General features: G+C 35.6%; 1 long non-coding RNA gene across 1 annotated transcript; it reads right to left on the bottom strand.

Moving 5' to 3' along the window:
* Positions 1–16,934: 16,934 nt before the first annotated feature.
* Positions 16,935–17,576, bottom strand: LOC115627639. Its single transcript, XR_003995717.1, has 4 exons — positions 17,490–17,576; positions 17,328–17,424; positions 17,167–17,266; positions 16,935–17,111 (listed from the first exon to the last, which is right to left on the bottom strand). It is a non-coding gene; the product is annotated as an uncharacterized LOC115627639 (long non-coding RNA).
* Between the last annotated feature and the right edge of the window lie 4,489 nt (positions 17,577–22,065).

Genomic DNA, 22,065 nt, shown 5'->3' with positions numbered 1-22,065 from the left:
CGCGCACGCTTGTCTGTGTAAGTCAACTGATGCCTGCCTGCCTGCCTGCAGCAGCGACAGCGACGGTAGCTGGACCGCAAAACGTAAATTTGGGTCAAGTTTTGTAAGCGTAACAAATGCTACAACTGCTGCTATTATATATGCATATAACTTTCTGTCTATCCGACTGACTGTCTGTCTGTCTGTCTGTCTGTCTCTTTGTCTGTCTATCTGTCTGTATGTCTGCATGTATCCCCTTTGTGGGCGTGTGTATGCGTGCGGGTGTTTGTATGCATAAGTTAATCTTTTACTTTGACACACGCGCGCACAAAAGTATGCTATGCAAAATAAATAAACACTTAATCTTTTGTTGCCTGCTGCTACTATAGTACTTCAAACGATAACTGCACGACATTTGATTCTGGCATTAAAGTTGTTATTGTTGATTTTGTTTGTTGTTTATATTTCTTCTGCTTTCTGTTATTTACACGGCTTTGGCAAAAGGCGCTTATGTTTGTTTTTGTTGCATTCGATTTAATTTTGTTTCATTAAAACACATGGCTTACATTTTTTTGTTTCTTGTTGATGTTTAGTTGGCAATTACGTACAAAAAAATACAAAAAAAATGTTGCATACTAAATTGTTGCAATTATTATTTGTTGTTGTTTGCTGTTGCTGTTGCTGCTCTTAATGTTGCTGCTGTACGTTTGTGCACACGCGCGTCTAGCGTAGCGTTTGTTTGGCGGTCAAATCAACGACTGAAAACGTTCAGCGCGCCACACAACGAGCGAATGTACCGAAAAAATCGTACGTTGAATGGTGTGCTATATAGCGACAGCGCCGCCACTCCGTGTGCCTGTGCCTGTGCCAGTGTGTATGTGTGCGTGTCTGTGTGTGCGAGTCTGCGTGTATTTCGATGATGACGCCGACGTCGGCGCCGATGCTGGCAGCAAAAGAACCGTTAACAACAACTGGCGCTTGAGGTGGGTTTCTGCTTGCTTTTTTTTCTGCCTAGGTGAGTTTTATTTTAGACTTTTATTTGATTTTGTGTCATTTATATGTTATTTAATTTTTTGCTCTATCTGTTTTCAAGTGAACCAACAATACATTAATTAATAAATATAGTATACAGTATTAATGTGTAAAAGACAAAATGAAACAATGCGGGAAAGACGTTGCAGCAAGAGCAAAAAATGTCATGCATTCCAAATAAAGCGAAACGTGCATTGCTCAGTCAATCAGCCAGTCAGTTAGTCAGGCAGTTAGCCAACTTATATAACGCCACGGCCGCACTAAAGCACAGCACAGCACAGCACGACACGGCACAAGTCGCGCAGAGAAGCGACCAACTTTGTCAGCATACTCACCACACTCGATGGCAAGCATAACGATGACGAAGGCACAAACGCAAGCTTTTCACCAAGCACGAAGGCGCAGGCAGCTATACTCTCTCTCTCTCTCTCTCTCTCTCTCTCTCTCTCTCTCTCTCTCTCTCTCTCTCTCTCTCTCTCACACACACACACACACACTCATGTACATGTGTACATGAATATGGAGCGACAGGAATGCGACGACACATGCACTTGTGTGCGTGTTATTCATTGCGCCCCTTTGCATTAGTATGCGTGTTAAAAGCTACCAGCAAAGAACTTAGAACAAACAAGGCCAACGCACCAGAATCAGAAGCAGAAGCAGCAACAACAAGAACAACAAATCTACGGTAAGCCTTTGTAACACATTGTCCAATCATCTTTGCGTTGCTCAACGTAAAATAATTTCGTAAATTATTATCCACCTAAGCATAAATGTTAAAGGTGTACTTTCCAAACAATTGTCTACAATAGCCAAATAGAATAGGTCCTGCAAGTGATTTCAAATTCATTGACGTTAACATAAATCAGTTGGCATAACTTGTATTGATTTCGATTTGATCAAATTTTCATTTTGCTAAATACCTTGACTGAATAGTTTGGCTCAAAAACTTAATAATGTTATGTAATGTTAACAAAAAAAAATATCCTCATTACTTTGAGAATACATTGCTTGTGAAATTGAATCGAATCAAGAAGCTGAAGAAAAATATGCTCTAATCAAACAAACTTTAAAAAAGGGTTTGTGTAAGTTTTGACCAAATATAAGCAACTCATATATTCTTGAATTTTACAATATGTCATGTTGGGTCCGTCTGCCCGTCCGCCTATACAAGTATATATAAGCAAGGCCAAAATTGGTATCCACGTTCTCCCAGACTGGACAGATTTGTGTTTTTTCCGCATTACGAACAAAAGCATAGACCCAAGCCCTTTATTAATGTATTTTATAATTAATAATATAATTTATTAGTATATTTAATCAATTGTTATTTATTTATCATTAATTATAATAGTTATAGAGCGCTAGATGCAACTGGCAGATAAAATAAAATAATAATTAATAAATTAGTAGGGCAGGTAACTTTCTATTCCAATTTATTCAATTCTATTTTATTCCATTACGTGCTCTCAGTATTTTAACTCATATTAAAAAAAAAGGTAGCGGCGTCTTTAATAAATTAGTCCAAAGATTAATTGTTAAATACATATGTAAGAAATAAAAGTCTCAAATATATATAAATTCAAACAAATAGAACTTTGTAACTTTTACCCCACAAAACTGTTTTGTTTTTATTAAACTTTCTAATAAATACAAATACCTTATTATAATAGGAAATGAAGAGCATTAAACTTATTAAATAATCGTAAATTAAAAATTTCACACATAAAATTTTAAAAAATTAAGCAAAATTTATTGCATATTTATTTATTTCCTAAGAGCTAGTTCTTATTTAATTTATAAAAGTTTCAAATGAAAATAAAATGTAAATTATTCGTTTGCTTATAGCACTTACATATACGTTTTTTCGTGAGGTAAAGCCCTCAATCCTTTTTGTCGCTTTTTACATTTTACTTACCTATAAGGTCTTGTCATATTTTTTGAGACTCCACTCTCAATATGGGTGGGAGAAAGGTAATACTAGCTTTGTCATAAAAGTTTAAAGTACATAATGTATGTATGTATTTATATAAAAGCGAAAATGAACAATATAATCACAATTACCTTTCAATAATAACTTAAGGGAATATTTGATGCGTTGCTTGTAATCATTTTATAAGCAATAATATATATGTACATATATATTTAAAAACTATTGCAGATACTCCAATACAAGGTTGAAATAATATATTGGAAATTTTACGCTTTCCACTACAAAGTTTGACGTTGTTCAAACATTAAACTGGTTCAATTTTTTGCATAACTTGTATTAATGTTTATATATTTATTTATTTATTTATTTTAACTGGACCAAAATCAAAATATTTAGAGTTGAGAATAGAATAGAAAAACTATGGCTATATTAAATATTCTCGTAATAGTCAAGAATAATATTACTGCGTAGATCGGAAAGACATGTCCGGGCAGAGATTTTTCCGGAAGTGGCTGAAAAAAATAAAAATAAATAGCGAGAGAGAGAGACTAAAACAGAGCAATAAAACAAGTAAAAAAGCTAAAGTCGGGTGTCCCGACTTTGAAATACTCTGTACATATGTTTACAATAATTATAGAAAATAAAAAAAATTAAGAAAATAAAAAAAAAAATTTGATCGATTTTACCTCTCTCGGTATTCGAACTCACGTAAAGGGTGTATAATTGCACATTTACATAGCAATTGCGTCTGTGTGAGTGTATGTATGCCTATGCGCATCAATTCGTGTCTGTGTAAGCATTTTCGCAGTCAACCAAACAGCAACATCAACAACAGCCGCGGGCAGCGCTTGAGCAGCGCTGCAGCAGCGCTGCATCAGCAAATATATTTATGGCTATAACTTCTTGTTAAATCGGTCTATCATAATGAAATTTGGCATACGAACACATAATAACTAACTGGGGGTATTTCCAAAATTTTAGTTCGAAATTCCAAGAATTACGGGAGTTACGATTTGCGGGGTAGAGGGGGGAGGGAGGGGAATTCCAAAATATACATTTTCTGCGTATTCACATAAGGCATCTGGGACTAAAATTTGGTGTTCCTAGGTCTTATAGTCTCCGAGATATAGGCGATTATACGAATGGAAAATCGGGAAAACCCCCATAGGGGGGAAGTGGGGGGGAAAATCAAAAAAATAAAACAAACTCGTATAGAATACACACATAACGCATCTTCGTGCAAAATTTGGTGTCTCTATCTCTTATAGTCTCTGAGATCCAGGTGTTCATACGGACGGACAGACGGACAGACAGACAGACAGACAGGGCTAGATCGACTCGTCTCGTCATGCTGATCAAGAATATATATACTTTGTGGGGTCTGCCACGCCTCCTTCTGCCTGTTACATTTTTCAGCTCCCGCAAACCTAATATACTCTTGTACATTTCATGTACAGAGTATAATAAAACATCGATGTCATACCTAAACCTGTCCTGCGATAAGTGTAAGCAATTAAGATAAAATTCAAGTTTGATATTAAAAAAGTAAAAGGAAAAAGTCTGGATCGAGTAAATACGTTGAGAAATATCAGCATTGCTTAATAAAGGGTCAAAAAGGTCAAATTAAAATCTCCTTAAAGGCTCAGGGGAGAAAATATAGATTTAGAAAACGATAAGAATTGTCATTTAAAGACTCAGTTCAATATGTCGATTGGAAAATGAATTGGTGTTTTTTTCTTACTTCGCCTACAAGCGTAACAAAAAGTAAGGCCTTTAAATAAAAAATTACTACGAAAACTTTTCGGAACGAAACACAATTGCTGTTAATCCAAAACGAGAAAACAAAAGCAGAGGGAAAATGGGTCAGCGGAAGCAGGCCTCAAAAAGAAAGAAATAAAAAATACAAAGTCCAAAAAACATTTGACAAAAACAGTCTACGAGTTGTAAGTACATGGACAGCAAAGCCGAAACTGACTTTCTACGATAAAGTTTTCCCAATATTAATTGTGTTACATACAGTCCCTCCGAATAGGAAACACACAACTTTTTTGAAAAGAATCACAATTGTTTTATAGTACAATCCCAAACGGGAGAGCAGAAATTGAAATCGCAACGATATACATAGGAAGAGGCCTCAATAAAAACAAAAAATACGAAAACCAAATACTGCACCAAAATACTCTGCATTTCAGTAAATCAGTGTGGGTGTGTGTTTGTGTGTGTGTGTGTGTGTGTGTGTGTGTGTGTGTGTGTGTGTGTGTGTGTGTGTGTGTGTGTGTGTGTGTGTGTGTGTGATGTGCGCTGTGCACGACGCGTTAAGTATACACAGCTACTAGAGCATATAAAACGCGAAACCGTGCCGTGTCCTTCATGGGTATTACTGTACGCACAAAAAAAGAAGAGGAAGCCATTGCCTGCTGTAAGGCACAAGCGTAAAAATTACAAGCAAATCGTGCGCTAATCTGCACGAATAGCCAGAATGTTTTAGATAAACAACAACTACAATAACAATAACAGCAACAGCAACAATAACAACAACAACAAGATTGGCAATGGCAACAACAACAACAATTTCCACGGTACGCTTAGCGCGCAACTTGTACTTCAAATGCGCTCATGTATGACGCACAGGCGGCGTCGAATAAATTTCCAGAGGCCCCTAGTCTGCTGCTAGTCATGGCGGTCAGTGCTGGGATGGTTGGAGAGGGGGGTGCTGTGGTGTCGCAGGGTTATTGTAAGTGAATGGCAGTGGTGGGGGGTTTGGGGGGTAGGCCCCCGCTGAAGTACGTATTTCTTTGGCCAAAACTTTATCAGTCAAAATTAATCGTAAATTCTTTGAATGAATTTCGCGGCAGGCAAAGCAAAACAAATCTTTTGGTTCAGCAAATTGACTGGCTGAATGAGTGAATGAATTGCTTTCCTAACTGGCTGACTGGCTGAGTGACTGACTGACTGACTGACTGGCAGACTGACAGGCTGGCGGACCGACTGCCTGCTGACGTATGCGCGAACACAAGCACACACTTACTACTTATATACGAGCACACGCAACACACACACACACACACACTCATCATAATAATAAAAACATTTGCTAGTTGCGTGTCGTTCAATGACGTAACCGCCGCTGTTGCCGCGCCCTCCCACCCCTCACATCCTCACATCATTTGCCACGTGGGTGGGCGATGGCGATGTGGCAGCTTACGAAGAGTTGTTTTGCTTGTAGCTACTAGCAGCCATTACTGTTGTTGCTATTGTTGCCAAAATTTACATTTTTTCGCTGTTATGGCTGCTGGCCATTTACTTCTTATGGGTGCTAGGGAACATACTATACAGCGGCTTACACCCTGTTTTATGCAGAACATATTCTCCTTAAACGAAAATTCTGATACCATTTGAAAGTTTAAAATCTCTAGTTTAATAGAGGGTTTAATTTGTTAGCAATAAATGACCATTTAACTTTAAAAACAAAAAAAAAACACGGCATTTTGTGGAGTTGTACTTCAATGTGGCGTTAATTAATAATACTTTATAACTTTATGCCTTTGATCTGCTTCTGCAATTGGTTTTACGAGCATTTTATTCTGGTTTGGTGACGTGGGAGGTCAATTTGTTAATTTGTTTGTATGCGGATACAATGCTAAATAGTTATCATAAAACAAATTTAAAATAATAATAACAACATAATTGACAACAATGTAAAAACAGCTAAAAAGTCCATTATTTAGGAGATTGAATATGAAGAGAAATGTTTATACTTTTGTAGAACAAGAATAAGAAGCTGTTGACAGCAAGCAGAACAATTTTAATCTGAAGCCAGACTGATTTAGACGTGAGGTAAGTCCAATTAAAAATATATAAAGATTGAAATATACTCATGCTTATCATCAAATTGATATTGAATGGAAGTTAATTAAAAGAAAGCGTATTTTATGTAATCGAATCACACAGGGTCATAAAGAAACTGGACGTCGACAAAACATTAAATTGAAAGTCGCTGAAATTTAACCGTTTATTAGCTTAAAACGGTCGTTTAATCGCACATACTCAGTAGAATTATGAGAAGCTCCTCGTATTTTATATCTAATCTAAAAATATTGTAATTGCATTGTATGTTTATATAGATTTAAGTGTGTCCTATAGATATATACTATGGAAAATGTTTGTACTCCCTTTAATTTTTAACGAGTTTAAGCTGCCATATTGGTAGCAGAATACTAGTTTAATAAATTGTACATTTTATTTAAAAAAATAAATATCTCTATTTTTTAACTTTTAAACTAGACAAACGAATAAATGTAAAAGCATCTGCTTTTATTAGAAGATTTAAATTACACTTGTAGTTTCAAATGCTGCCCGGAAATTAGAAGACCCTTGCCAATCTGCTCGATAGATCGAAAGTGGAGGAACATCCAAATCTTGTAGTGCTGTTGAATCGTAATTTTCAAGCTTTTGTGAGTCAGTGCCACACGGAAAACAATTGCCTGGTGCAGTGGGTAAAAAAAAATGATTACCTCATTGTATGTGTCACATTTTTTAATGCCCAGTAGACATCCTGTTCCTCAAAATATCATCTATCCGCTTTTCTCGCTATATTTGGGCCCCTTTGTGGCCATCAAATATACACTGGGCGTACTATAATACGTAACTCTTGTGAGCAATGGAAGAATATTAAGAGCACATCCTGGCCCATGTAATGTCCTTTTTAGGTGTCAGTTACAATTGTCTGTGTGCGTGGCCAGCTTTGCGCCGAGGTCAGCCCCATTGCGACCTGCCATTCACTTCTCGATGTTGCCCAAGTGCGTAATAAATAATTTGTTGCCAAAGGGCCAGAAGCGTACTTTTTACTGCGTCCATCCATTCTGCAAGATCACCCTCTCGTTTACCATTTCCAGAGCTGGTGCTAGCTGCAAGCAAAAAGTGACGACGCTAGAAATGAAGTAAGCTATAGCGAAATACAATAATATAATAATATATGCATATAAATTGAAGCTGTATATTCAATAAAGATTAAATAGAGTGGATAAGGAAACGATTACTTGTTGTTGTCGGGCGAAAAATGTCATCATAATTAGCAATTCCTTTGGAGGGTCATTCAAATACATCGGCCCAAAACTAAAATTATTTTTCAATTTTAAACTTTTTTTATTGGCATAGCTTTAAAAGTAATAATAATAACAAAAGCAAAAATGCAAAAAATTAGATCAGTGCATGGCAGCACAAATATTTGAGACACACTTTTTGATTTACATATATATCCAAATATTATTTTTGTATCTGCGATAATTGTTCCTAATATATAATTTTTTCTTACAATTGTTAATACAACGCATCAAATATTTCTTAAAGTGGTTGTTTAAGAGTAATTGTAATATTTTATTGGGCCTATAGTTATATTTTAAAATAGCTTTTATATACTCGTGCCTATACTATATGTATGTAGCTATACATTTTTAAATGCAATTTACTGTGATTGTTAAATTCGTTGCAATGGAACGTTGCCAATCTTATTACTAATTATGATCCGATTAAAAGTCACGATCAGTTAGAGATCAGTTAAGGTGAAAATTTTTAACCAATATGATCGGAGCCTTAAGTTTAACATTATCTCCATACATGAGTAGACGAGAATGTGACAAAATGGAATGGAAGTGATTTATAAACAGAATAAGTAATATAGAGCCACTAGATATTCGGTCTGAAAAATATTTTTTATACACATACCGAAGCCAAAAAAGGTAGATGGAAATCTAATAAGACTAGGATTCGAGGGGAGGAGTGAAATGCTTTATTGAAGTCAATATACCTAGGGAAAACATCTGTTTATATCTTAGCTAGCATTTATCAGCAAAGTGAAATCGAGCAGAGAAGTCGTTATTGACGGACTTTTTATAAATCAATGCAGGTAAGAGGTTACCTACTTACAAAAATGAAGGACAATATGAGGAGATTTGGCAATGGTAGAGTAGAGTGCAGGATTTGCTAATTATGAGATGATAAACAGATTTTAAAAAATATATATGTAATCTTTCTTATGTATGCGCGAATCGCCATTAAAAGGAGTAGAAGAGTAAGTAGATTAGAGGAAATTAGCGGCTCAATCAACAATAGCCGAATCAATGCTAGCAAGAATAGGAGATTGGTTCAACATTGTAAAATGCCGAGACTTAATATTTTTTAAATTAGAAACCCTAAGTGCGTAACATGATGCAACGCTGTTGGGAATGTAGACGTCAAATGGGAAGACAATAGTACCAACCGATTTAAGCAGAAAAGACCCAACAGTTTATAGAATTAATCAGCATAAAAATAAATTGGTGCGAATATTACAAAACAATAAACAAGAATATTCTTAGATTCATGAATAGAAAGAATAATTTCTATAATGCAACCACATGAGTTTTTCAGAATGGTTAATGGCGAAGACAAACCCGAGTTCAAATAACCTATAAAAGTAGTTAAGTCTTCGATTAATTTGAGTCGGAGAAAGTTCAAATAGGCTATCCTTAAGGGAGCTAACGGAGTATTATGAATCGATTTGGCAAATTGAAATTATTTTCTAACCTACTTATTTCTGTTTGTCAGCAGGAATTGAAAAATACAGAATTGTACATAACTAAAAAAATTACTTTAGATTGCGAAAAGAAAACTATTGGTTTTTCACCTGCATTTTTTTAAAGTTTTTAATTTACAAAATGGGTGTAATTTAGGAAAGAAATAAAACAAATTAAAGAAGGGAAATCAAATAGAAAAGCTATTTAACAACCACTCTGACACACACACACACACACACACACAGGTCTATGTATTTTCACAGATAACAACAAAAGCTAGCTGCAGTGACAATTTTAAATGCGGAACAACAACAACATAAATAACAGCAACAGCAACAAGAAGAGCTATAGTCTTATATATGTACTTATGTAGTATGAGGCAAAGACGTTGTCGTTGGAGTCGTAAACGCTGACTAATCAGCGTCATTATCAAAAAAGCCACAAAAGAAACAATGCCACACCAAGTACAACAACAACAACAGCAACAACAGCAGCAACAACAACAACGCCTGTACACGAACTGGAGAAAAACAGTGTACGATTATCATTGCGACGAAAGTGCTTTTTAATGTCTGTGAGCATTTTAAATAATTAGCGGGCGGCATTCGGAAGGAGATGGAGATGGAAAGGTGGTGTTGCTGGTGGTGGTGATGGTGCTTGTGCTGGTGGTGGTGGTCGTTGATGTTGGTGTTGGAGTTGGAGTTGTAGGTAAGGACAACGGCGCGTGGGTATTGCCTGTTGTTGTAATTAGCGATGCGTCCAAAGGGAAACATTTTTTCCAGTTTTTTAGCAGTCCTAAAAGAGTTCTTTTTTTTTAAACCTGATAACAAGTTTTTTCACGGTCCACATGGCGTATACGCATTTATTAGGCCATACAAGTTGCAGTACCGTTGCTGTTCTTCCTGCTGTTACGTTTTTACGACGAACCTACAAGAAAACGCACATATATTTCTAAAAACATATATATATATATATATGTACGTTTTTTTCTTCCTTTTTGTTGTTACCACAATGTTGGTTTTAGCAATTGGACGCTTGTTAAAACAGCAGCAACAACAATAGGAACAAGAATAACGACAACAGTGCGACACACACGCGCTCTCGTCTCTGAACTAAATTAATTTACACGCGCAGGTTACCTTTTCGCAGCATGGGTGGGAGATGGGCGGTACGTGTTAGGTGTAAGGTACCTCATAAAAAAGCGAATGAATTCTAGACCACAAAACAAGGTGACTAGCGACGAAAGAAAGAAATGGCAGCGAGGCAAGAAAAAAACTGAAATAATAATAATAAATAAATTCATTAACATAAAATACACACAGTGGCAGAGGCGGTGCCGAAAGCGATAGTCGAAGGGCTCTGGGTGGGGAGCGTCGCGTCGCGTCGCGTCTGTTGCAAGCGTCTAGAATGCGTGACTGAAGCGCACGCGGCGGTCGGCAATGTTGGGCGCCTCGTTACTTGCCGCATGTAGATTATCATCAGTAAAATATTTCTTGTTTTTCCTTCATTTTTTTTTTTTTTTTGTTATAATTTTGGTAAATTTTCTTGTTGCGTATTGCATAGTTGCTTTTGTATTTTTTCTTTTTTATGGTGTGGCTGGTGGTGACTCGTTAGCACGCCTCAAGGCAGCCATTTAAATTATTCTCACGGCATTTCAGCTGCTTAGGTCAGCAGCGAGTTAGGCTGACAGCGCCCCATCAAGAAATCAGGATTTAATTTGTATACCCGTCGTATACAGCGTCATAAGGGGGGTAAAAAGTGTAATCACCAATTCCATGTAATACGCAGAAGGAGTCAATGCAGACCCGCCAAACGCTGATATTATTTCAGCCAACATTATTTCCTCAAATAAGGTGCATTTTCTATAATTAGAGTATTCTTATTAGTATTAGATATTAGTATTATTATTATTGGTAGTATTAGAATTCGATTTGAATTGTCTATGTAAATAGCTAACTGATAAAAAACTCATGAATGTAACTTATTCGACATTATTCGACGCCCACACCTAGGTTAAGCACAATCTTAGAATAAAACTTGTTCCGACTTAGTTAAAATCAGCAGCCTCTTGGGCTTTTTATTTGCGACTTTTCCGATCCACATCTAATTTTGGAAGTTGCGGAATCAAGGAACATCAAGCTTTTAAGAAATAAAGATAAAAATAATAATAATAGAAATTATAATAATATTAATAATTAAAGCTATGGAAATTATTGAAAAAATTGGGTGGGGGGAAACAAAAAAAAAGAATAAATGTAGTGTTCAACGTCAAATAAATTAAATAAATTTAAAATAATTAATTAAATTTAATATATAAAAAAATTTAATTTGTAATTAAATTAAATCAAACCGAATTAAATTAGAAAAAAATGTGTAATGATTAGCGTAATAACTTAGAAGTAGTCTGGTAGTTGTAACACTGGCATAAGTGTACAAAAAAATAAATAAATCCAAAAACTTCGTTGTATACAATACTTGTCTTATCCACATGTACGCTGAGAAATTTTAATACATGTCATATATAGCCTTTTTATTTTATATACATTAACCACATTTGATATTGGTGAGCTCTACAAGAAACTTTTATTAATAACAATATGTAGTAGGATAAGTATGTACATAGGAACTATGGCAACCCTGTCAGCTGGTTCCCCGATCTCGCTGTACATTGTAGCTTGAGCAATTCGCTCGAACTCAGTCTCTGACGAGTCCTCGAATAAAGAAGACGTGTCTTGTAACTGTGCCAAGTCCTGTATTTTCTGCTACGCTTTGCCTTCCACAAATATTGCAACCAAATTGCAAATTAACTCTTAAGCTTCATCGAATTGGATGCAATATTCCATGCATATAGCTGTCATAGGAAAGAAGCTTTTTCTATTTAAGGAATGTGTCTGAAAGAAGTGATCTGGTACAGGGAATATATACAATAATCGAGCAGCTGCGACTTTAACGTTTAACTCGTTTATGTTTATATATGTATATATTATTTCTGTAGTAAACTGACAAGACTTCGAGGGAGATATCTGTGCAATTACTGAGGCAAAAGGATTCCCTATTCTCGACAAAGTCGGGTCTCCTCTTCGCATACGCCTTCATTTTGTATTTTTCCGATTACATAACATTTAAATGTTATCTAAAAAAGCTTTCATTGTGTGTTGGTATACGAATGTAGGTAAGTGACAATTTTAAGGACAAAGGTAGGGCTTAACCAGTGTTAAGTAATCGTCTTTCAAATTAGAGTGCATATCCCAAGCAAAACTACAATGATTAGTTGTAGTACACATGGCTGAGGAATTTCTTCTTCTTAACAAATAATATCTTAAGTCTTACACTAATTAAATAGGTTTGCAATTTTGTAGTTCCTTAAGTACTTCCTAAAAGACGCAAAGATGGATCGAGTCCGTTGCCGAGTCCCCAAACTTGACACAAACTTTAAGGATATAGTTATATTTCTGTGCTCATTGTGGTTAATTGTTGGAAATACAAAGGGCTTGTAAAATGAAACACTTTAAAACAGACTCATCATGTTCTCACATGCCCGACTTAATCAGTATTATCGCCTTGTTCTGCAAACAGAAATCTATTTTTAGACAACGCATTGCAACGTCTTAAGCCGATGTCTTTGATATAAACACAGAGCGATTGTGCGTGTCCAGTGGCAGGAGATTGTCAATAGATTTTCCCGAATTATAAATAAGAATGAGCTTCTAGTTTGCTTTTGTATTTGTAGCATTCCATACATTTAAAAATGGTTATTGTAAATAATAACTGAGATGTGAGCACATAGAATTTCACTGTCGGGCTTGCACGACTATAACATTTTCGCTTGTTTGGAATTATTGTATAAATAAAACCAATAATAGCACATCTTCATACGTATATGTACCTACGCAATACCACATACAAAAATAATTATACGTCTATCTATACTATCCAACCTATATAGCTTTCCATTTTTAAGTGACGTCGTGCTGTGATCAATACCCATCACTCAATCTTAGTGTTGTATACATATTTGGGAATCAGAATGGTTAGTTGATGATCCCATCTACAATTTTCTTCTTCAGTTTATTAGAACAGAACTAACACATACAATGCTTATTCAAATATTAATACAAAAACAAATGGTTTCATGTGTTTTCAATAAACAATAAACGACTAAAAAGGCCAAATATTTTTTTAAATCTATGAAGCATAGAAATTCGAGAGGGATCGGCGAGAGATCCGACAATTGTCGCAGCATTTCAATTTATATTCTGGGACTAAGTAGAGAAGCAGAAGGTATACGACGTGTTTGAATTATTTTGGCACCGAAATAATTAACAAAAAAATCAATGGAGAATTTCGAATTGGGTATAGTATATTAAGAGCTAATGAATTACTAAATAGCATGACATTTTGTGAACTTTTATTAAAAAGAAACTTGCGAGTATTTAATATACTTAAGCTTGGCATGCCGTACAGACTACTGCCATATTCTCTAACTAAACAAATTACAATATTCTACCAAAAACTTTACAATCGTTATTGCTTAATATATAACATTATAAATATCCGTACTTGTATAGTACATGTAAACACACACAATATACATTTCTAAAAGCATACATATATAACTATATTTACGTAATAGAAGCTCAATACATGCGCCCCAAAAACATGATATTACAGTAACAACAATTATAAATATTGTCTAGGAAGTCTTATCTAGAATTCCACCTAAAACTAGACACAGATACGTGCTAGACTAACAAAATATGTTCAGCTATTTAAATCAAGTACTGGCTAGATTCCTTGACTATTCGTTGGCAACACTTTTACTTCGGTATCTGTGTCGCATCCTGCTGACGATGCTGTCGCCTGAAACTTCCCTCGACAAGGACAAAGGCCACGGTGCCGATTGTCCCTGCGATCACGAGTATTCCCAACTGTGAAGAATAGCAGAAGCGGAAAAACAACTAACTTGAGAAGAGCAAAGCCCCCACAGCATTAGTCAAAATTCTCTAGTTGTAAATTCTACCCTGTACCTAAAGTGTAAGAGACTTTTATGAAATTGGAGTCACAAACAATCTGTCTTAATGTAAAAAATGTAAAAAAAAAGGATCTTTGAATCGTAGCTTGTGGGCTCTTCTACATACGGAATTACTTTTCGCGTACTGGGCATACAAATGGTGGCAATCAGCAGGCAGAAAAGTGCCAGCAGAACTTTAAGAAGACTTTATTTTTCTCGATGTCCTGTGGTCAATGCCATCCGAACCGAAATTAATTTAAAATCCTTAGCACACACACACACACACACATCCAATTCTTGTGCACATTTCAAGTTTAACCTTCATTTGCGTTGGTCAATTGCGTGGGCGTGTCGGGTACAAAGCAGCGCCATCACCCACACATCTGAGTAATTGTTGGAGTGCTCGATTTGATTGAAAGTACTATGTATATGTTGTCGGAATAGGTCGTATGTGTGCCTTTAGTATATCTATGTATGTATATGTGCTTGGGTATGCCATGTACATAGATGATTGTGTAATTGATTTTATCAATGGCAAGGCAAAGTTTGCTGCCGCTGCTATTTGCTAGCCAACGAAAACCAATTACTAGCAGCGGCAGCAATCACGAATATATATATATATATATTTATACACACACACACACACACACATACACACACAGAGAAACACTCACACACCTTAAGACCATCCCTTCGCCAACACACACACTCACTTCTTTTTACACTTACGGCTAAATTCGAGTTTAAAGCAACGCACGCACTCACGTTTTAGCTGTAATTTTATACGAGTACATTTCTTTCCCTTTTGTCGTATACGTACGGATACGGCACTATGCGTTGATTTTGTTGGCTTTTGCACGTTTTTTCCTTACCCAAGCACAACCACTCGGTAGCAAATGCATTTTCGGCTATTGGAATGCACCGGCAGGACAGATATGCGTTTACAAACTTGCGTAGCACTTCGGGCCTCCCCCAAAATGTTTGCCAGCCCATTTATGTAGAACAATGAGGACTTGGTCGAGGGAGGGGTGACAGCGACAAGGAGAGAATCGTGTATAATTTGCCTAAATTTAAATCCGAAGTAAGAGCAGAAGCTCTCCTAACTGTTGAATGCTCTAGCTGAACTAAGGACTGATAAAGATTTGATAAAGTTGCCATTATCTTATGTTATCTTATGTTTGTAGTTCCGATAAAAAAAAATAACGTCTTCTAGTTACTTTGTATATCAACCAAGAATTGATTGATTGAAAAGCAACTATTTTCGGTTTCTATTTCTTTCAATTCTTCTGCTTTCTATTTCTCTCTATCTCTCACAATTCTTCTTCTTATTTTAAAATTTCATTTTAAGGTTTTTCCCCCATTAATTATGCCGTGTCCGAAGCGGAATACTAGTTTAAATCAAAAGCAGAATATGGCGGGACAGACCACATGTTATAGACACATACGTATAATAAGCATGACGAAAAAAATCGATATACAAGCAGCAGGTATGCCCCCATATCCTCCCCCATAACAATTAGGGCCACCAAACATGGTATCTGGACTTATCTTCCCTCGTACTGAAGTCCATGCGGGTTCTTAGATAGTATGTGGCATCTTCACGGAAAGCTACAAAATATATGGTTGTTTTTGTTTTTATTTATTTATTTGAGATCTCTATCCTAGAGTTACAAGTATTAGGTTATTTTTGGAGTAAGTACGCTAGGCATTAAATATTGACATCGATTCAATGCACCTTAACAATACATATCATATAATTTTATCTTAATACATGTAAATAAATCTTTTTTTTTTGCTCTACTTTACTTTAAAACACAATATATTTTATTTATATATAAATTTCAGTGTTTTAAAACTAAATCTTCTTCTTCATGATTAAAATAGCAATAGTTTAAAACTATTTATGGGAAACCAAAAAATTTTAGTGCATAAACGATGTGGGCTCCGAAATGTTGACTCAACACATTTAACAAAAAAATGGCTTATAGCTTAAGCAAGTTGCTGGTTCAATAAACAATCAGCCTCTGAAAATATGCATTACGTGTACTTACAACTGGTAGAAGTTTTCTGGCTAGAGTTAAATGTTAAAAGTTTTTCAACGCAATACTTCTCCGATTTGGTTGAAATGCTATAAAGAATTAGAGATGCACAATCGCCAGTTTTCGAAAAAATGTATCGGGTTTTTAAAAATCGATAAAAAAGAATACTTTTGGCATTCATGATGTTTACAAATATTTTTTCTAACATTCTGCTTAATATTTGGTTTGCAAATGAATTTATTTGCAAGAAAACAAATTAAACATTTGAAAACGATAAAAAGGCCCAAGTTCCTTTCCTGTCCCCTTTGACAATTAATTGCTTATTCATTTATCTAAATCTGAAATAAAAGTATACTTCAATACACGATTGGAAAACACTAAAGGCATTTTGTACTCGACGCAAATTTATTTTCGTTGAGCATTTTCAAATTTATACAAGAGGTACGTACAACGAGGTATATAGCTCTCAAAATTCTATTTTAAAATTCGTTGGCGACACGCAATCCATCTGTAGCTTTGTAGCTCGGTACCGTTCACCTCAGTAGGTAAGTTATAGCTTCCGTCTGAAATCGAACAGACTTAATTAGATCCCACGAATGAATATTTTTTAATACTTACACATTTCAAGAATGAGACGGATGGAAAAGTATCAAATAAATACTTGTGAGGAGTGTGCGTGAGTGTGTGGGTGTGTGTGATAGTTCCTTGTTTATCCGTTCTTAGGAGAAACTTGATTCTTCACTTTTCAAAGTTAGACTTTTTGGCAGACTCCAACTTACCCGTGGATTAAACAAATTTTTTAGCATAATTGTGTCCAGGCAATCCATTTTTCACGTATTTATAAAAAAAGGCAGATAAATGAATCAGCGCAGCTATCTATAGCCACAACAATGAATAGACAATGCTCAAACAATCAAAGACTAACAGAGAAATTAACTTACCATCGCCCAAGGACTTGAAATTTCGTTGAGATCCAAAGAAAAGTTCCAAAATATTAAAAAAATTATATATTTTGAATTTTATTCCGAAATGTCCGGATCATAGCAAAGCTAAAAGAAGACTGACAAAATGTTTATTTTCGATTTTTTGACTTGACTTCAAAAGTAGAGTATATTTTCCAAACCTACTTGCTTTTGATTTTTATTCCATTTTATTTTTGCTTTTTCTTATTTCATGCACCACTAAATGTTTGCTACCAATAAAAAGGATAACACTTCCATTTCCACCTTATCTTCCATGAATTTTATTTTGTAAATATATATTACGACTTTGTAAATCTCTATTATAATCGGAGAGCGCGATAGTACTTCAGGCGGAACTACTACTTTCGTTTTAGTCGGAAATTCCTTTTACATACATCCACAAAGCGAACTGTTTAACATGTATAGCTTCGAGCTACCAATGCTTCATTGTCTATATTAATTTATCAATCTATTAAACAACATTAATATCCAAAATAAAAGATCCCTTTAAAAAATTGTCCCACAAACTAAATTGTTCATTAAGGTCGTGGCTAATTAACAATGAAAAAAGCTATTTTAAAAGTAAAAGAAGACTAACATCTTTGAAAACCATTATTACTTAATGGCTAATGCGTGAATAGTTCAGAATGGAGAAACTTTGAATGAAGTTATAAGAACCGTCTCTTTCAACACATGCCGATTTTCCTAAATTGTATTTGAGAAGAGTGCATACGATATAAATGTTAGAGCTCATGCTAAAAACTGGGAGCTATGGACTATTTTATGAAAGTTCTTTTTTTTAAACTTTTTTCTAAATTATACTCTTATATTTATAACTTATATGAAACTTTCTGTTAAATACAAATACAACTTAAACTAGGTGTTTAGTCTTAATTACAATTTAACATTTATGATTTACATAAATCTGTTGGCAAGGTCAATAGGTTGTGACCTCTTCAGCCTCCTTCGCCGTTTCATCAGGCGCCTTGCTAATCAATGAAAATTCTGAATTATAACAAGTAAAATGTTAGCAGAAAAAAACCGACTTCAGCTCTAATGCAGTTAATTAAGAACGTCCTCCTTTATAGAACGTAACAAGACTTTCATCAAGCTACCCTTGAAGTACACCCTTTCCAATAAAAAAAACTGAATCATCGAAATCGGTTGGCGTCATATTGAGTTATTCGTCCATTCGTCGCGCACATACTTGGTTGATAACCTCCTCCTTTTCTGAAGTCGGTTGAAAGGAAAGAAAATGTACAAAATCCAAGAATATCTCCAAATTCTTATAGAGAGTAAGCATCAGCGTTTTAAATAATTGCAATGATTTACGCTCCGTAAGCAATAAGAGCATCATGCTTCATTGCTTTAAACAATTATTCGAATAGCCAATATTGGCGCTGTTCCTTCCGGTAGGCACTCGTATATGTGAAAGGAACTATAAGTTTTCAAGGTCGTTTGCTTTATTTCAGGGCGCACTCCCCACTTTTAAAGAGTATTAAAAAAAGGCCACGTAAAGTGTAAAGCAATCTTTGGCACAGCATCGATTTTTGTTCTACCCACGGCTTGTGCAACAACAATATAAAAACAACAACAACAACAACAAGAACAGCAAGCCTGCCAGCCAGCCAAGCAACGCACACAAAATCCGCATAGAAAATGTGCCGCATCTATTTCCATATAAATTGCCCCGGTGCACGCAGCTTAGCAAAAACAGGATAAAAAAAAATGAAGAAAAAGCGCACCAGCAAAGAAGAAGGCACAAACTTTGCCAATAATAAAGCGCCATTAGTGCTGCTCCATAAAATAGCATAAAATGCCAAAGCAGAAGTACGAGCGTCGCAGCAGAGGCAGCGATAGTAGACACCTCTGGCTTTGGCCGACACCATCGGCGCACGCAGGTTAGCAAAATGTCTAAACAAAAAGAAATTGGGCGCCCGCTTGTACTGAGAAGCTGAGCCTTCTGGTCTGCCTTCTGCCGCAGCTGAATTCATGTAGAATATTGTTTATGAATTTTGCGCTGTATCGCAAATCTCTATCTATATGTAGCATACTTTTGTGCGCTGTAGCAATTGATAAGAACATACACATACATACATACCTCCCCAAACACGCAGTCGCCACGGCACAGTCGCCCACACTCTAGGTCCTTCTGCATAAAAACTATTCACAGCTCGACTGCTCATCAACACTTTACCCTTCATGGCAATGTGTAAGGGTACACTGCTTAAACCATAACGAAGAATCGCATGCATAGCATGCATTTTTATATATGTACATCATATATAGTATATATATACGATCAAAGTCTGCTTCAATAACCACTCCCTCCACAGATCTAAAGCTAATGAAAACAAATAGTTTCTACCGAGGTTTCTGATGGTGTTGTTGCATCACACGTCACGAATGATAACTACATAAGTGCAGAATAAGTTTTAAAAAACGATTTCTAATGAGATCTACAGATTATAGTTCCCCGGCTGTGTCAGTAGATTTTTTTTTTATTTTTATGTAGGCTGTAAAATCTATTGTCATTGTCCAATGTGAGTTCGTTAATGAGCATGACTTGGTTCGAATAGGTTCAGCGCTACCATCATAATGAACGATTTAAAAAATTACATATTCTTACACAATTCTATGAGTGGTCTCATAAAAAAATAAAATAATTAAAATTTCAAAAATAAGAATGTTTGCTTGCAGATTTGGGCCACGTCTGCGTTTAGTAGAGCACTCTTATTTCAAAAACGATTTTTTAAAGATCGCCAGCCACTTTTTATGATCATTTTGGTCATTACGAATGTATGGAGAAAAATCGAAAAGTCTTCATTCTGAGCTTTATCAATTCCGCTTGACTGGCCACCAAAAATATGTAAATTCCATCTAAAGTCTACATTTAAAATAATTTCTTTCTTCGAAATTTCAATAATTACGGGAGGTATGGAATTCCAAAAAACACATTTTCTGCGTATTCACAAAAGACATCTTGATGGTGCTCCTAGGTCGCATGGTCTCCGAGACATAGGTGATTATTCGAACCGCGTTTCCGCAAAACCCCCATAGGGGGGAAGAGGGTGGGGGAAACTAAAAAAATACACACATAACGCATGTTTGTGCAAAATTTGCTGTCTCTAGCTCGTATAGTCTCTGAGATGCAGGTGTTCATACGACACAAAATGTTTGGTATTTTAGCAAGCCCGAACAAAACCAATAAAGGATAACGCTTACCCAATCCCTTCAATATCATTGTGAGGTATATCTACTTTTTTCAAATATTTTCATATCAAATTGTTAAGTTTCCATATTGTTATCTTAAAACGACATGTTTTCAGTTAACAACTATATTTTTTGGCCTATATTTATATGAAAGATTAAATTGTATATTATTTTTACGAAACAATTAATTGATATCGAGTTTTATTTCTATGTTGGGAAGCCAATTTAATTTTGGTTTTATTATCCTCACCTAAAATAAAGTAAATAGCGCCCATAATTCCACACTATTTTGCAAATGTGATCTGAATCCATACCATTATTTCAAATATCATTAGAATTTTGATAAAGTACTATTCCACATTTTCCACATTATGTAGAGAATTATGGGTAGTTCTTTCTGTTTATAACATTTGGTGCTATATTTGTTTTTCGATGGGAGGAAAGGACCTCCTATTTTATTTCACAATTATATTTATCTGGGGTTGAAGTGAAGTTTCATAAGGATCGGTCGTCAAAAAATAATTTATTTTATTGTTAGTCTTAAAATATTTGTGATCGCGATCTTCACTTCCTTCTGTTGTTCCGTTTGCTTTTCAAGGTTTGTTGCCGTTTATCGATCAATTGACGAGTCCTCTTGCAAGGCTAAAACTAATTGCCTACAACTCGTAACATATTCCTTCACAGTCTGTTTGCGATATTTGCATTAAGCTTCTGAGGGTAGAAGCACTATAAGTTTATAAGAACGTTGTTTGTTTGTTTATCTTTTTCGAAGTATTTGGGCATTGTAGTAAATGAATTCTTTCCACTGTGCTTTGATTGGGCTCGGTAAAGTTTCCCACTGGCTAGAGTTTGTTATCCTTAAAGTTTTCATTATTGTTGTTCAAGCTTTTGTATGTGCTGTTGCTGCTGCTGCTGCCGTATATTTTATAGCTGTCCATTTCCGGTTTGGCAGCGTTTGGCTAAAAAGTTGACTTCGGGCATGTGCTCTCCACGTTGGTGTGCTTCTGTGGTCGTGCGTGCGGTATGCGGTATGTGCCCTGGGCGTGGCTGTGGCTTGCCACGCTGTGGCACATTAGTGCTTCCTGCCCCTCGACTCAACACATACCCGCAAACCCACATCCACGCATTCATAGGCGCCTTTGAAAGTAGTTGTAGTTTTTATTCTATTTTTAGCGCCTTACGATGGCATTTAAAAAAGGACAAATACAATTGACGAGTTATGGAATTAAATGAAGCGCGTTTTTATTGAAAAACTCCTAAAACCAATGTCCATCTATTAGCAATGCCGCACTTTTATAACTTTTATGCGTTTTCAGAAATGCAGAAAGTATTGGTACTTTTG

Source organism: Scaptodrosophila lebanonensis, unplaced genomic scaffold (genome assembly GCF_003285725.1).
Source record: "Scaptodrosophila lebanonensis strain 11010-0011.00,11010-0021.00 unplaced genomic scaffold, SlebRS2 tig00000096-arrow-pilon, whole genome shotgun sequence".
In the NCBI taxonomy this organism is placed as follows: Eukaryota; Metazoa; Arthropoda; class Insecta; order Diptera; family Drosophilidae; genus Scaptodrosophila; species Scaptodrosophila lebanonensis.
Note: the sequence above shows the minus strand (reverse complement) of the source record. Positions and strands in the feature narration are given on the sequence as shown.